The sequence below is a fragment of the Pan troglodytes genome, chromosome 16, assembly GCF_028858775.2.
Source record: "Pan troglodytes isolate AG18354 chromosome 16, NHGRI_mPanTro3-v2.0_pri, whole genome shotgun sequence".
In the NCBI taxonomy this organism is placed as follows: Eukaryota; Metazoa; Chordata; class Mammalia; order Primates; family Hominidae; genus Pan; species Pan troglodytes.
In genome coordinates this window covers 7,405,610-7,418,737 of record NC_072414.2, presented here as the reverse complement: position 1 = coordinate 7,418,737, position 13,128 = coordinate 7,405,610, and the positions used below count along the sequence as shown (strand labels likewise).

Here is a 13,128-nt window from a genome sequence, read left to right as displayed (position 1 = left end):
CAATAAGTGGAAGATAGAACAATAGAAATTACTCAACCTGAACAATAGAGAAAATATAGTCTAAAACAATTTATCAGAACCTCAGAGACCTATGGGACCATAACAAAAGACCTAACTTTCATATAATCCAAAGGCCAGAAGAAGATGATGAAGAGTATGTAGCTTAAAAAGTATTTGAAGATCTCATGGCTGAAAACTTCCTAAATGTGGCAAAAGATATAAACCTACAGATTTGAGAAGCTGAGCAAACCCCAAACAAGATAATCCCAAAGAAATCCACACCAACATATATAGTGGGCAAAATTTTAAAAACTAAAAGCAAAGAAAAAAGTCTTAAAGAGAGAAATTAAAATGTCCCTACAGGGAAAAAACAATTCAGATGACAGAAACCATGGTGGCCAGAAGAAAGTGACATAACATTTTTCAAGTAATGAGAGGAAGGAACAGTCAAGCCAGAAGCCTATATCCAGTGAAAGAAAAATCAGGATGTTTTCAAAGAAAACTAAAAATTTATTGCCAGCAGACCTACCCTGAAAGAATGGCTGAAGGAAGTTCTCTAAACAGAAAGGGAAAATGAAAGAATACATTTTAGAACATCAGGAAGGTAAAAGAATATAGGTAAGGAGAGGCATGGTGGCTCACGCCTATAATCCTGGCACTCTGGGAAGCCAAGGCAGGCAGATTCATTGAGCCCAGGAGTTTGAGACCAGCCTGGGCAACATGGCAAAATCCCATCTCTATTAAAAACCCAAAAACTTAGCCAGGCATGGTGGTGCATGCCTATAGTCCCAGCTACTCAGGAGGCTGAAGTAGGAGAATCACCTGAGCCAGGAAAGTCGAGGCTTCAGTGAGTCAGGATTGTGCCACTGCACTCAAGCCTGGGTGACAGAGTGAGACCCTATCTCAAAAAATAATAATAAAATAAAAAGTAAGTCCAGGCTGGGCACGGTGGCTCACAACCTGTAATCCCAGCACTTTGGGAGGCCGAGGTGGGTGGATCACCTGAGGTCAGGAGTTTGCCACCAGCCTAGCCAACATAGTGAAACCCCATCTCTATTAAAAATACAAAAATTAGCCAGGCGTGGTGGCAGACACCTGTAATCCTAGCTATTTGGGAGGCTGAGGCAGGATAATCATTTGAACCCAGAAGGCAGAGGTTGCAGTGAGCTGAGACTGCACCATTGCACTCCAGCCTGGGCAGCGAAAGCGAAACTGCATCTCAAAGGAAAAAAAAAAAGGTAAGTCCAAGCAAGATTCTTAACAGATGCATCATGTGCTGTTTTCATTCAGAGAATGCAAGTGCTTAATGGAAATAATTCTGTCATCTACTGTTGATAGCATGCTATTGAATAACATTTATATGTAGCTAAATATGTTTTCCCTCTCCCCTTGATTTTCCTAAATTCTGTTGAATGTTTGAAGCAAAAATTGTAACACTCCTTGATGTGTTTATTAATGTATGCAGAGGGAATCGTCAAGACAATTCTATAACAAATGAGAGAGGTAAAGGATGTAAAAGGAGGTACGTTTTCTTGATTTTACTCAAACTGATAAAATGATGGCATCAGTAGACTGTGACAAGTAACATGTATATATACTTTAATACCTAGAACAACGACTTTAAAAGAGATACACCAAGAAACATTATAGATAAATTATCGGGGGAAATTCACCCCCGATATATCATGTAGGTTCTTTTCTATTTTCCCTAAATGTTGGCCGGTCTGAGAAATAAAGGGAAATAATACAAAAGAGAGAAATTTTAAAGCTGGGCATCCAGGGGAGACATCACATGTCGGTAGGTTCCGTGATGCCCCCTGAGCCGTAAAACCAGCAAGTTTTTATTAGTGATTTTCAAAAGGGGAGGGAGTACATGAATAGGGTGTGGGTCACAGAGATCACTTGCTTCACAAGGTCATAAAATATCACAAGGGAAATGGAGGCAGGGTGAGATCACAGGACCAGGGCAAAATTAAAATTGCTAATGAAGTTTCAGGCACATGTTGTCTTTGATGACATCTTATCAGGAGACAGGGTTTGAGAGCAGACAATCGGTCTGACCAAAATTTATTACGTGGGAATTTCCTCATCCTAATAAGCCTGGGAGCACTACGGGAGACCAGGGCTTATTTCATCCCTCATCGACAACTGTAAAAGACAGACGTCCCCAAAGTGGCCATTCCAGAGGCCTCCCCTTAGGGACACATTCTCTTTCTCAGGGATGTTCCTTGCTGAGAAAAAGAATTCAGCGATATTTCTCCTATTTGCTTTTGAAAGAAGAGAAATATGGCTCTGTTCCTCCCGGCCCACAGGCGGCCAGACTTTAAGGTTATCTCCTTTGCTCCCTGAACATTGCTGTTATCCTGTTCTTTTTTCAAGGTGCCCAGATTTCATATTGTTTAAACAATTTGTGCAGTTAACGCAATCATCACAGGGTCCTCAGGCGACATTCATCCTCAGCTTACAAAGATGATGAGATTAAGAGATTAAAGACAGGCATAGGAAATCACAAGGGTATTGACTGGGGAAGTGATAAGTGTCCATGAAATCTTCACAATTTATGTTCAGAGATTGCAGTACAGACAGGTGTAAGAAATTATAAAAGTATTAATTTGGGGAACTAATAAATGTCCATGAAATCTTCACAATTTATGTTCTTCCACCATGGCTTCAGCCGGTCCCTCCATTCGGGGTCCCTGACTTCCCGCAACAACAAATCAAAATGGAATTCTAAAAAAATGTTCAATTTACCCATAGCCCTAACATATCAGAAAAAAATGCATTACATGTAAATGGTCTGAATACATCAACTAAAAGACAGATTGGCAGAGTGAATTTAAAAATATGACTCAACTATGTAAGGTCTGTAAGAAATTTACTTCTAAAATAACAGTATATGGGTTCACATGGACATAAAGATAGGAACAACAGACACTGGGGACTACTGGAGCAGGGAAAGAGGGTGGAGGTCAAGGCTTGAAAAACTACTTATTGAGGACTGTGCTCACTACCTGGGTGACAGGTTCAGTGGTACACCAAACCTCAGTGTCACACAACATGCCTTTGTAACAACCTGCACATGTAGCCCCAAATCTAAAATAAAAGTTGAAAAATAAAATTAAATAACAATATAGGTAGGGTGCAAGTAAAAGGATGGAAAAAGATATATCATTCAAGCATCAATCCAAAGAAAGTAGGAGCAGTTATATTCACGTAATATATGCTAAACTTCAAGGCAAAGAAAATTACCAGGCACAGAGAGAGACATCTTGTAGTGATAAAAAGGTCACTTTATCAAGAAGACATAGAAATCCTAAACACATATGCACAAAACAACAGAGCTGCAAAATATCTAACACAAAAACTAATAGAACTAAAAGGAGAAAGACACATTTATAGTATAGTTTTATAGTTAGAGACTTAAACATTTATCTCTCAGCAATTAATAGAACTAGACAGAAAATCAGTGCAGTTATAGAAGAACTGAACAACACCATCAACCAATAGAATATAATCAATATTTATGGAACACTCCATCCAACAACAGCAGAATATTCTTACAAAGTGCCTACAGAACATACACCAAGATAGACTACACTTTGGACCATAAACCAAACCTCAACAAATTTAAAAGAATTGAAATCACACAGAGTATTCTGTAGCCACAATGCAATCAAATCAGAAATAAGTAACAAAAAGAGAGGAGGAAAATCTGCACACTTAGAAATTAAACATACTTCCAAATAATCCAGGATTCAAAAAGAAAGTCTCAAGGGAAATCAGAATTATATTGAACTGAATGAAAGTGAAAATACAACATATCAAAATTGGCAGAACACAGCTAAATCAGTGATGGGAGGAAATTTACAGCATAAATGCTAGTATCAAAAAGAGAGCAAGTCTCAAAAATAATATAAGCTCTCATCTCAAGAACCTAGAAAAAGAAGAGGAAAATAAACCCAAAGCAAGCAGAAATGAGAAATAATGAAGCTGAGATTAAAAATCAATGAAATAGAAAACAAATCAACAAAAACAGTAGAAAAAAATCAATGAAACCAAGAGCTACTTCTTTGAAAATATCAATGGAATTAACAATCCTCTAGCAAGACTGGCAAAGAAAAAAAACAGAATGACAGTTATTAATGTCAGGAATGAAACAGGAAATACCATTACAGACCCTGAAGACATCAAAGAATAATAATAGTATATCAGATTGCCATTTTACAACTTTACATACATAACTTGGAAAACTTAGTGATTCCTCAAAAAGCACAAATTACTATAACTCACCCAATATAAAATGGGTAATTTCAATAGCTCTGTAATTTCTATTAAGTAAATTAAATTTGAATTTTTACAGAAGAAATCTCTAGGGTCAGATGGTTTCACTAGAGAATTCTACCAAACATTTAAATTAACACCAATTCTATACAATCTCTTCCAGAAAATAGAAAATGAGGTATACCTCATCAGTGAGTTTTATGAAGACAATATTACCCTGATACCAAAATCAGATACAGTACAAAGAAAAAATACTACAGGCCAATATCTCTTATGAATATGGTGCAAAAATCTTTAACAAAATATTAGCAAAGGGAATTCAGTAATATATCAAAAGAGCTACACACATAACTAAGTAGGGTTTGTTCCAGGAATGCAAGGCTGGTTCAATGTTCAAAAATCAATCAATGTTGAACATGGAGCTACCATATGACCTAGCAATTCCACTTGTAGGAATATGCCCATGAGAAATGAAAACATATGTCCACACAAAAATGTGTACAATAACATTAATAGGATCATTAGTCATAATACCCTAAAAGTGGAAACCACCCGGCCCTGCACGGTGGCTCACATCTGTAATCCCAGCACTTTGGGAGGCTGAGGCTGGAGGATCACTTGAGGTCAGGAGTTTGAGACCAGCCTGGCCAACACGGCAAAACCTCGTCTCTACTAAAAATACAGAAATTAGCCAGGCATGGTGATGGGCACCTGTAACCCCAGCTACTTGGGAGGCTCAGGCAGGAGAATCATTTAAATCCAGGAGGCGGAGGTTGGAGTGAGCTGAGATCGTGCCACTGCATTCCAGTCTGGGTGACAGAGCAAGACTCCATCTCAAAAAAACAAAAGTACAAACAACCCAAATGTCCATTACTAAATAAATAAAATGTGGTATATACACACAGTGGATTATTTGACAATAAAAATGAATGGTGTCTGACACATGCTAAAACATGAATAACCTTTGGAAACATGCTCAGTGAAAGAAGCTAGTCACAAAAGGCCACATATTGCCTGACTCCATGTATATATAAAATCTTCAGAACAGGTAACTCCATAGGGAAATAAAATAAAATAAATTAGTCGCTGCTTATGGCTAGGGGAGGGGATAGGGTTGGAGGGAAATGAAGAACAAATGCTAATGAATGTGGAGTTTCACTTGGGTTAATAAAAATGCTCTAAAATTGATCATGGTGATGGTCACACAACTCAGTGAATATACTGAAAAAAACCATTAAATTGTACATTTTTTTTGAAACAGGGTCTCTCTCTGTAACCCAGGCTGGAGTGCAGTGGTGCAATCACACCTCACTGCAGTCTTGTCCTCCCAGGCTCAGTGATCCTCCCACCTCAGCCCCCAAGTAGCTGGGACCACAGGCACACACCACCACACTCAGCTAATTTTTTATTTTTAGTAGAGATGGGGTCTTGCTATGGTGCCCAGTCTGGTCTCAAACTCCTGGGATCAAGTGATCCTCTCACCTTAGCCTTCCAAAGTCCTGGGATTACAGGTATGAATTTGTACACTTTAAATGGGTGAATTATATGGTATTTAATTATAATCTCAATAGAACGGTGAAAAATATCAAGCAATGTAATCTACCATATTAAAAGCTAAAGAAGAAAAATCACATGGTGATATCAATTGATGCAGAAAAAGCATTTAACAAAATTCAACACCTATGCATGATAAAACAAAAACTCTAAGAAAACTAGGAATAGAGAGGAACTTCCTCAGACTATTAAAGAACATCTGCAAAAGACAGAGCTAACATTACGCCTAATGGTGAGAAACCTGAAGCTTTCTCAGGAAGACAAGGCAAGAATGTTCCCTCTCACCACTCCTAAACAATTTTCAAAATTCAAAAGTAAAAAAAAAAAAAAAGTAAAATGGGCAAAGACTTCACGAAGGAGGATATGCACACGGCAACTAAGCACGTGAGAAGACGTTCAAGATCGTGAGCCATTAGGGAAATGCAAATTAAAACTATGAGCTATCACTGCACACCTATCAGAAAGGCTGAGATAGAAAACAGGCCAGGCGCAGTGGCTCACACCTGGAAGCCGAGGCAGGCAGATCACCTGAGGTCAGGAGTTCGAAACCAGCCTGACCAACACGGTGTAACCTCGCCTCTACTAAAAATACAAAAATTAGCCAGGTGTGGTGGCGGGCGCCTGTAATCCCAGCTACCGAGGAGACTGAGGCAGGAGAATCACTTGAACCCAGGAGGTGGAAGTTGCAGTGAGCCACTGCACTCCAGCCTGGGCAACAAGAGCAAAACACCATCTCAAAAAAAAAAAAAAGAAAGAAAGAAAGAAAGAAAGAAAAAAGAAAACAGAGACAACACCACCAGCTTCCTAGGACTCGAGAGGCTGGTTCACTCCTGCATCACCAATGGGAATGTAAAATTGTACAGCCACTCTGGAAAGCAGTTTGACAGTTTTTAAAAAAAACTAAAATTGCAACTACCAGCCAACAATTGCACTGCTGGACATTAATCCCAGAGAAATGAAACTTTCATTCACACAAAACCCTGCACGCGAATGTTCATAGAAGCTATATGAAAAATTGGAAGCCACGCAGCCGTCTGTCCGTAGGGGAGTGTGAAATAGGCTGTGGTGCATGCATGCCGGGAAGACCACGCCACAATCAAAAGGAACAGACAATTCATACACAGCAACGTAGAGGAATCCAGAGTGAAAATCCTCAGTGAAAAAAAGCAAGTTCCAACAGACTATTTACTCTGATTCCATGACTACAACATTCTTGAAACGGCAAAGTTATATCAATGGGGAACAGGTTAGTGGTTGTCCGGGGTTGAGTAGGGGCTCTCGTTCCACCTCACTTCCTGCCTCTTCCCTGGGAGACAGAGGCCTCTGCTCACCCAGAACTCTCCTTCTTTCTCACACATTCCTCATCCAGTTCTTCCAAACACATCCTAACTCCTCCTAGTCCCACCTGGTCATCGCCTCTCACGCAGATGATGGAGCACTCCAATCCCACAGTCTGTCCTCTGGGGGACCCCAACACCCTAGCACACAGCCTGTCTCCTAGGGGACCCCAACACCCTAGCACACAGCCTGTCCCCTAGGCGACCCCAACACCCTAGCACACAGCCTGTCCTCTGGGGGACCCCAACACCCTAGCACACAGCCCGGTCTGTGGGGAACCCCAACACCCTAGCACACAGCCGATCCCCTGAGGGACCCCAACATCCTACCACACAGCCCATCCCCTGGGGGACGCCAACACCCTAGCACACAGCCCGTCCTCTGGAGGACCCCAACACACTAGCACACAGCCTACCTCTGGGGGACCCCAACATCCTAGCACACAGCCTGTCCTCTGGGGGACCCCAACACCTTAACACACAGACCGTCTTCTGGGGAACTGCAACACCCTAACACACACCCCGTCTTCTGGGGGACCCCAACACCCTAGCACACAGCCCGTCCTCTGGGGTGACCCTCCCCTCACCCCAGCCCGTGGCTGCACTCTCACGGGAACCACAGCTTCAGCCTGGCTTTGCTTTATTGGGCCCCATGCGCTTGACTTGCCTAGGGCAGGGCCACCCTGGGCAGAGCTCCCGCCCGTAGGGACACCTGCAGCTGGCGGGAGAGGGGTAGGGGAGCTGTAAGCCGGCGGCACAGGGCGGAGTATGCCACAGCCCCAGCCCACCCCTCCAGGTCCTCCCCGCGATGGCGCCCAGGACCCTCCTTCCAAGCAAGACTCACACCGAAGTCACCAAATTTTAGAAAGAAAAAATAGATAGTTGTGGCTTATTTTTAGAAGAAAAAAAAAATAGATGGTTCAGAGTCGGTGGAACCTTCCAGTCCTCACACCCAACCCCAAATCGTTCGTGTGGGCTACTGCCGGCCCTCTCTCCGGCTCTGCGCTCTTTCTGCCTGCAACCGTGCCCCCGAACTCGGGCCCTGCGAGGTGGGGGTGGGCCCGGGCCCCTCCTGCCGCCCCTGCTGCCAGCACCGTCTCTCCGAGGCCCTCAACGCCCCGCCGTGCCGTGGCCTTCAGAGCGCGCCAGACGCTCACCAAGCCTGCCCGAGCCCCGCCTCCCGCAGCCGTGCCCAGGGCGGAGTGGGGGGACGGCACCGGTGCCAGGACCGACAGACGCCAGGGCGCGGCGCCGGGCGTGGTCCTGACACCTGCCCTGCCGGGGAGGGGACGGCGTTCCACGCCTGGGCCCTTCTCCACTGCGTACAGGAGCCTGGGTCACCTGCTCGGCCCAAGAAAAGGCTCCAGGCCTGCGGGTGTGAAGGAGCAGCAGCCAAGAGAGCGGTGCTGCCGGCGCTCAAGCTAGGCCGGGTCACCGCCTCCTGCCCAGGTCCAGGCAGCCCCGGCCTTTCCCGCTGGTACTGGCACGCCCGTGGCCGCACGGCTGAGTGCTCCGGGCATGGTGGGTCTGCGGGACTCGGAGCAGAGCTCGAGCTGGCGGATCCCCGGTTGGCGCCCGGCGGGAGGGCAGGAGTGGCCCAGCCAGGCCGCCCTGCGCACTCCCCGCCCGGGTGCGCCCGGGGGACCGCGGCCCTCCCACCCCACCCCACCCCTCCCCCCCGTGAAACGACAGCCGGCAGCAGGCGCCGCACGCCGACTTCACAGTGGCGGCGATCAACAGCGTGTGGAAAACAGCTTCTTCGTAAATCTTAAGAACATTGTGGCCGGGCGCGGTGGCTCACACCTGTAATCCCAGCAATTTGAAAGACCAAGGCGGGCGGATCACTTGAGGTCAGGAGTTCATGACCAGGCTGACCAACATGGAGAAACCCCGTCTCTACTAAAAATACAAAAATTAGCCGGGCGTGGTGGCGCGTGCCTGTAATCCCAGCTACTCGGGAGGCTGAGGCAGGAGAATCGCTTGAACCAGGGAGGTGGAGGTGACGGTGAGCCGAGATGGCGCCATTGCACTCCAGCCTGGACAACAAGAACGAAACTGTCTCAAAAAAAAAAAAAAGAACATTGTTCTTCGAGTTCTTTAAATATCTGACATAATACCGGCAAGGAACGAGAAGCACCAGGTTTAGGCGCTGAGGTGAAAATTTGGCTGTTGAAAGGCAGTCCCTCTGCAGCCAACTCCCCTCTGGTGGACAGTGTCCAACATCCAGAGAAAACACCCGTCACTGAACGCTCCCCTCCCCACAAAGCGCTGCTCGGCCCCAAATCGTCCCTAATGCGCTGCTCAGCCCCAAGGCGTCCCTCTGAGAGAGAAACCGCCCCTGGCTATGCTTGCAGGGGCCTGGCTGGGTCCACAGGGCATGGCTGTGTCTCTCGGAGCATGGCCCTTGTCTCCGGGGGCCTGGCTGCGTCTGCAAAGGCGTCAATGTGTCTCCGGGGGCGTAGCTTGTCTCCGGGGCGTGGTCGTGTCTCCGGGAGGTGGCTGGTCTCGGGGGCGTGGCTTGTCTCCAAGGCGTGGCCGTGTCTCTGGGGGCGTGGCTTGTCTCCGGGGCGTGGTTGTGTCTCCTGGGGCGTGGTCGTGTCTCTGGGGCTTGGTAGTGTCTCCGGGGGCATGGCCTGTCTCCGAGGTGTGGTCGTGTCTCCGGGGGCGTGGCTTTTCGTTGGAGGTGGTCTGTCTGTGTCGGGCGTGACTGTGAGCCGGGGGCGTGGCCGTGTCTCGGGAGCCTGGCGGTGTCCGCAGGAGCGATGCTGTGACCGTTGCATTTGAAGCATTCCTTCTAGTTCCCGGATCCCAGGGAGGGGGCAGGAGAAGCCCTGCGGCCAAGAAGGCCCGGAGATGCCCGTCCAGGGGTCAGCCTCCTCCTCAGCCGGTCCTGGGCTGAGACAGGGGTGTCCCGCTGAGGGCAGTGTAGGGTGCGGTGCCCCCACCCCACTTCGGGCCTGGACCGAGACCGCGAGTGTGACCGTATATCCCTTCAGGTGGATTTTTCAACATGTGAACTTGGTTAAAAGCTTCTAGAACGTTAAGCCAAACATCGTGGCTTTCCATCCGTTTTCTGTTCTTGTTTGAAAGAGTACGCCTCCTTCCAGCCTGGGAGGAGGGGCGGGGCCCGGGAGAGGGCCTCGGGAGGCCGCGGGTGGGCTCTGCCGAGGGCCTTGTTCGCAGGGCCCCCCGGGACTGGCGGCCCCGCGGCCGGCCAGGCGCACCTCTTGGGAGGAACGAGCAGCGCCAGCAAACGCGCAGCCGGGCACGCGGCCGCCCAGCCCCGCTCCCAGCCCGGGGCCAGGACCCCTCCCCGCGGCGCCGCTGCCGCAAGCCTCCTCTGCTACCCCAGCTGCGGGCAGTTTGGCCCGGCGCTGTGCCGCTGTAGTTCGGTGTCCCTTCGCCCATCCTGCAGGCCAGCTTGGAAACTGTGTCCCATGCTCCTCGAAACACCGGACCTGCTCCCCGCCGCCCTGCGGAATGCGCCTCCTGGCGCCTCAGTGGGTGGCCGGGCCGAGAGCACAGGCGCGCCAGCCACACCTCCCCACGGGTCGGACCCACACGGACCCCGCCTCGCTCCGCCGAAACTGCACGGGTCCCGCGGGTGGCCGGCGCAAGAGCCACAGCCCGCGACAAGCCGGCTGCCTGCAGGTCAGTGACAGAACCCCAAATCGAAACTGCGGAAACCCAACAACCAGCGAGTGAGCTGGTACAGCCAGCGGCCCCAAGGAGCTGAGGGAGCTCCGGCTTGTGGAGTCTCTTCTCACATTTCCAGCATATGGAGAATGCCACACTGGGTCAGCCCCTGCCCCAGATCCTGCCCCCTGGCCTCCAGGCTCTGGGCTTTCCTCCCCTCTGTGGTAGCCTTTATCTCCATTGCAAGCCATCTTTCCACTACTAACAGTTAAAAGCCTCCCTTTTCTCTCTACTATCCCAAGAAACCTCATCCTCACCTGTGGACAGGTGGCCGCCCAGCTCTCTTCTGCAGCTCAAACCACTGTGTCCATCTACCTCTTTGTGTCCCTAGACATAAAGGTACCCAAAACTCCCAGAGTGCTGAAGCCACACCTGGCCTTTCCCAGGGGCCCACTGATCCCACCATCCATCACCCATCACCAACTGGGAATCCCCCCTGCAACTCACCAGTGCTTCCCTGCCCCGGCCTGGCAACCACACTCAGTGGGAAGGCCTTGGCAGTGGCTTTCTTCACCTCCCCAGCTGCTCCCAACCCCCCAGCCACAGTGATCTTTCCAAAATGCATATGGCCTCAAACTCAAAATATTTCCTTGCTGCCTGCCACTCCAGCATAGAAACGGGGACCCAGGTGACACAGGTGTCATGCCGCTGGGTTTCCAGGGAGAGCCAGGACCTCCCCATTCCTGGTATTCCTGATATCCTCAGATCTCAGCTGCTCCAGGGGCTGGAGGTTGTGTTCTTCTCATAAAACAAGAACAGCATAGGCATTTGCTTTTCATCAGTGTAATGAAACTTTAGGGACTTATGATCCTAAATCACATTATACCAATGTGAACTGCACTCAAATTGTTGTAAACTAAATTTGCAGAACAAGCAGTTTTTGTGCAATTCTTTGCAGTCTACTCAGCTCTTTCACCTCTGTGTTCAGGTTCAATCCTCATTAGTTCTTCTATGAGAGATAGTTATCCCCAGATGCGTTCAATGCTCAGCTCCTTGCCCTGGCAGGCCCCGTCCCAGGGTCCTGGATGGCAGACGCCATGCCCGCCCCGCGAAGCTCAGGCTCACCAAGCAAGCAAACCGCAGCTGGTTTAGGTAGACAGCAGCTGCCCACAACTGCTAACAGCCTCGGGTTTCTTTTCCTCAGAATCACTCACCCTAAATCTACACATTGTAGACTGTCACATTGGTCTAAGTAGTGCTCCTCAAAGTGCACTGCACATTAGAGTCACCTGGGGAGCTTCACCGCCGGGCCCCAGGCTCTGATTCGCCCAATGGGAAGGGAGCACCGGGCACTTGTCCTGAGCCCCTGGCCTCTGCCTGGGTCTGCAAACCCAGAGCGTCCACATACCAGGCTTCCTGTGCTTAACATTGTGTCCTTGAAAAGAGCTAGCTGCACTAATGCCCATTGATTTCACTGTGTGTGACCACAGTAAAGAGAAGCAGCTTTGAGGGATTTAGTGTTTTCACTCCAGTGCATTCCATTCTAAGGAAACGCCTGACCACGGCTCACGGCTAGGAGGCCCCGCAGTGCCAGATGCTGCCCTGGAGTTCAAGTGGAACATTTGCTGTCTGAACCTTTCCAAACTCCCCCCACCCATGACCTCATGGCCCACCAGGGGGCGACTTTTTCCTGGGTCGCCTGGCAGAGAGCCGGAGGGGGTGCTCAGGGGGCAGCTGCTGCAGGCCCAGGCGGACTCGGCCGCGCTAGGTCGGCTCCATCGCACCCGTCTGTGCACACTGACCTTTAGGGGAACTTGCCTTGCTTCCTAAGCCGCGACTCAGCCGGGGCTGTGTAAACCCTCCCTGCCTGTTCCCAGGCTAGGCTGGCTCCTCGCCTCCTTCCTCCCGACCGCGGAGCACGTGCACTTTACCTGCGCACTTGCTGATCTTTCTCCAGGAGTGAGTTTAAGGTCCGCACCTCCGCTCTGGATGGTGAGCGGAGCACAGCCTTCGAAGTAAGAACTCCGAGGGAGCTCGGCGCTCCCGCAGCGGGTCCCCCACCCAGGCACGCCCCCGGCCCGGCCCCGCCCACAGCACTGCCCATTCGGCCCCGCCCACAGTGAGGCCACGCCCATAGCACGCCCCTCCCGGCCACGCCCACAAAGCTGCCCGCATGGCCCCGCCCACAGCTCGCCCCCTCCGCGCCCCCGGCCCCTCAGCTCCCCAGCCCCCAGCGGCGCGGGCTGCGGCGGAGCCTTGGGCGCGGGCTGAGAACAGCTCCGTCTAAGGCCACGCCGCCCTGGCGTCCCCGACAGCGCTC

The 13,128-nt window shown here is 49.6% G+C and overlaps 1 protein-coding gene across 3 annotated transcripts in view; it reads right to left on the bottom strand.

Moving 5' to 3' along the window:
- Positions 1-12,871, bottom strand: part of OCA2 (OCA2 melanosomal transmembrane protein) — a 345,392-nt gene extending 332,521 nt beyond the window's left edge. The window contains exon 1 of one of the 3 annotated variants that reach the window (XM_054667272.2): positions 12,740-12,871. The gene's annotated coding sequence lies outside the window, so the exon portion shown is untranslated. The remainder of the gene's footprint in view (positions 1-12,739) is intronic. The other 2 variants (XM_016927806.4, XM_016927803.4) reach the window with 2 other exon arrangements.
- Positions 12,872-13,128: the final 257 nt, after the last annotated feature.